The 4,060-nt window shown below is 46.1% G+C and overlaps 1 long non-coding RNA gene across 3 annotated transcripts; it reads right to left on the bottom strand.

Annotated features, from left to right (window-relative positions):
* Positions 1–1,263: 1,263 nt before the first annotated feature.
* LOC150011947 (uncharacterized) lies at positions 1,264–2,458 on the bottom strand. 3 transcript variants are annotated; one of them, XR_016510695.1, is made up of 4 exons: positions 2,444–2,458; positions 2,257–2,281; positions 1,854–1,876; positions 1,264–1,591 (listed from the first exon to the last, which is right to left on the bottom strand). It is a non-coding gene; the product is annotated as an uncharacterized LOC150011947 (long non-coding RNA). The 3 variants fall into 3 exon arrangements; XR_016510694.1 differs by lacking the exon at positions 2,444–2,458 and adding an exon at positions 2,397–2,440; XR_016510693.1 differs by lacking the exon at positions 2,444–2,458 and having other exon boundaries at positions 2,257–2,375.
* Between the last annotated feature and the right edge of the window lie 1,602 nt (positions 2,459–4,060).

The raw sequence follows: 4,060 nt of genomic DNA, 5'->3' as shown, positions 1-4,060 counted from the left end.
TCTGAACAGGAAAAAAACAGATACTTGGGTGGGAGAAAGGCTAAGAATGGAGGACTATGGGGTGACTGTTATACGGAAGAATATGACAAAACGGCAAGAGCTCTGGGCACATCAAGATTTCCTCAGGATTTCAACTAAACTTCACCTGTCAAAGGGACAAGCTGCAAGTAAGAAAAGTAAAAACAGAACTAATTTGGAGAGTGTATTAATTTGGATGAGCTGGATAACCAGCCCACTGAACAGGTGAGGGGAGCCCTGCCTCAAGATGAAGGAGGATGTAGGGATCACAGACCGGCCTCGGGTAGGGGTTAGGAACTCCAAATGGGGAGCCCTGCAAAGGCAGCGACTGACAGTGCAGTGGAATGGTAGACTAGACTTGGGGGCGGTGATTGTGACGCTTCGCAACACCCCAGAGTTTGCGAAGAAAGTCCTAGGAGTTTCCCGCAGCAAATCTTCTAGCTTGACAGGTTCTGTGTAGTGCTACCAGAGCTCAGCCGTGGACCAGGGGAACAAGACACTAAGGGAGCACGAAGTGAAGCGGAGAGAGGGACTCCAGGTGACATCAAGCTCAGGGGATGGGCAGGGCTGTGACGTCACGGAGCAGGCGTTTTCTCGCGAAGCGAGGTCAGTTAGAAATGGGGATCGGCTGGCCGTGGGACATGAAGAGGAGCCAGCTCAGTCCTGGGGGGCCTCGTGTAGCCCAGCCGAGCTCAGCCGCTGGGCCGGCCCGACTCCTCCCCTCCGGGCGCGGCCTCCACCTAAGTCTCCCGCCTCCCTCACCTGCCGCCGCCGCCGTAGTTGCTGCTGCTGCCGCCTGCCGGTCCTCTAGCTTCGACAAAGAGCCGCCCACCCTATGGCCCTTCCGCTTCCTGCGGAAGAAATGACGTTCTAGCCACTAGACCCGGAACTATACTCTATGGTAAGTACTTGCGTGACTAGACACAGGAAGTTCCCAGCAAGCTTTGCGTGTCACTATGGCAACCAGATACAACACAGTAAAAGACCCTAACAGCTTCCTAATGTAGCCTGGTAGACAAAAGGAGTAGCGGAACCGTTTGCCCTACTTGCCGGCGAACCACCTGGATACCTGTCCCCAAGATTCCCCTACTCTGAGGGCCAGGAACCAGATGTTGGGTAGGGAAAGGGTTCACACCCCTGTAGTGTTTGTAGCTCGCCAATCTCTACATAATTGGGTAGTAACAGGTCCCACTGTACTGACAGAACCCCCAGCCAACGAAACCGTAAAAACCACAAAAGACATCGTTTCCTTCAGCTAAGAGATGATTTATTGCACACCTTTAGCCACAAATGAAAACAGAACCAGTCCAGAATGTCACAGGTCAAGGGCAAAGGACCAAAAGGGATTTGTTAAGAGCAAGATGGGTCTCTCAAAAGGTGGTCGTGGCGATCAAATGGCAACGTACGTTCTAGATCCATCGAGAAGTTTCTAGACAGCAGGCATGCAGTCCAACTATTCGTATCAGTCCCTGGCCTCTGGCTTTCTTTATTTCTGCTCCTGTGGCTTCCATAGGTGCGTAGGCTAGCGGTTTACTTGGACCTCTGCCTCATCTTTCTTCTTTTGCGCTTCAGCCTGAAAAGCAGACACAGGGGATACACCCTCTGCCTCAAGCCCACGTTGCCTTTTTTTCCCACGTGTTAATATCCACAAAATACAGAAGTGGTGAAATGATCTAGCACATTATGGCTCTGACACGTCAATGCTCAAAGCGTTTTTAAACCTGAAGTTCTTCTATATTTCTAAACCAAATATTTCTAAACCAAATGTTCCTCCCAAGTTTTGTCTAAGGCATACTCCACTTCCCTCCCCTGCTGCCGGGCAAGTCTTAACATACCTGCGCATTCGCTTCTTCCTCCACTGGCAACCGATAACCAGAGGCAAGGAATAAAAAAGGTCATTAGTTTCAGTGACAGGTTTAGATAGGGATGTGGAGAACAGCATTTAGAACCAGGCAGGTTCTTGACCAAATATAAAGGCTTAGTAGCAGTTTTAACAAAATAAATTAGGCCTTCTAACCTCTACACCTGAAGTAACCCCCGAATTCCGCGTGCGCTCTTCTCTCCGCACAGCATTTATCCAACCACCTTTTCTACTTCTCCCCCCCTATCCTTCCTCTCCTACGAGCTTCTGGACACCCGAGAACCCAGCGGTTCGGAAACCATGGCGGACTCCCTTTGCCTACGTCTCCACCCCCAATCGTCAACTCCTACCTCATCTTACTTTCAGAGACTGCTTACCTTGGCTCTCATGGCGCGGAGGTTTCTACGGATAAAGAGAAAAAGACTACAGTTAGTTTGCTGTGATGATGGTAAGTGCAAACACTAGATGTTAATGGATTGTACGCGGAATCCACACACAGGGAACACAGTACACCAACCTAAGAAGATGGCGCTAAGGCCGAGAGAGCGCTAATTGCCCGCCTACCGGTATTTAAGAGAGCGCTCATTGTCGTCACTTCCGCCGCTTGGCCCTACCCGCCCCCTCCCCCAGGGGAATACCAATGGTTCCGGTCCCTCTTAGATACATAGTAAGTGATTTACTTCTCTTTGAAAACAATATTTTTAAGATGAGTTGAAAAATTTCCCATCCCCAGTTTTCTTATGAGTACACTGTGTTATTTAAACATGAGCACCTATTTTCAATATGAGACCTGGAGGAATAGGCGAGCAAAGGCTAGCCACTTCCGCCTTCCCTCTCATTGCTTCATGGGAATTGCAGTTTTCTGGCTACACTTCCATTTTATTATGAATAGATGCGTACTGTACAAAAATTCCTAATTTGTTTACTGGTTTATTTTTTAGACTAAATTGCTGCAGGGAGATTCTATCTCAGAATCTTCGAACCTCCTAAGGTTCCAGGACATGGGAAGATATAAAGTTGAGTTGTCAGTATTCTAGATAAACTTTCCTAGCCAACTGGAGTCTTCCCCCACAATGCCTCAGGCAGAATGTCATATAATGATTCCTTTCCACAATGCATTTTTTGTCAGAAAATATTTCAGTGATTCTCCCTTCCAATGGAGAGGGGAAGATAGCTGTCATATAGAACAAGAAGGGTATTTTGGCATGAAAATAAAGAACTTCCCAGTCTCAGAGTATAGACAGGTCAGAAGCACCTGCTAAACATACAGTTAAAGATTTGCTAGTTAGTTATAAAGAATGGAAAAGAATCCTTAACCAGACTTCACCTTATTCACTTTAATACTGCAGGGTTCTTTAATTTTAATCCCTCCTTTTTTGGTGGTTTCCCTTTATAACATACAATAAAACTATCCTTTTCTTACTTTATTAAAACAAGGTTTTTAAAACTTGGGACCCTTGTTCTAAGTGCTTAACTAGTTCTAGTATTTTCATCATAATATAGTTTTTTAAAACAAAAATAAAAGCCATAACAATTATTTCATTATCAAGTCCACCAGGATTTTACCTGTTGATTGCCCAGTCTATAAGCTCTTACGAAGAGCTCCGTTTTGTACCTCCAGGTAGCATGCCTCACATGTAAGATACTCAAATCTAATAAGTTATTTATCTTAGGCTGGCCCAGAAAAATTTAGTAACATTAAAGCATCCTTCCTGGCTTCCTAAATCAAGGTAAGCATTCGAAGTGTTTCACGAGGTCTGTCCAGAAAAAGTCCAGCCATTGTTAATATAACAAGAATGGTTTGTGAGATATTGATGTAACCTGGCAGCCAAGGAAAGTGGACTGGAACGCACGTGCGTGAACAATGACTTGACTGGGCAATAGATGCTGTTGAGTGAGCATGTGTACTGTGTGGCTATCACATTCAAAATGACTGAGCAAGTAGAGCAACGAATCTGCATCAAATTTTGTAAAGCTTGAATATTCCTCTGCAGAAAGTATTTGGGTGACTCAGAAGGCCACAGCTATGGGCAACTGGTGATTGGCAGCTTCATCACAACACACCTACTCATGCATCATGTCTTGTGCATTTTTGTGAAACATCAAATCACCCAGGCGGCTCAGCTCCTCTACACACAGCCCAGATTTGGCATCTTGTGGCTTCTGGCTTTTCCCAAAACT

This window comes from Furipterus horrens, unplaced genomic scaffold (genome assembly GCF_987537825.1).
Source record: "Furipterus horrens unplaced genomic scaffold, mFurHor1.1.pri manual_scaffold_4, whole genome shotgun sequence".
Lineage (NCBI taxonomy): Eukaryota > Metazoa > Chordata > Mammalia > Chiroptera > Furipteridae > Furipterus > Furipterus horrens.
Note: the sequence above shows the minus strand (reverse complement) of the source record. Positions and strands in the feature narration are given on the sequence as shown.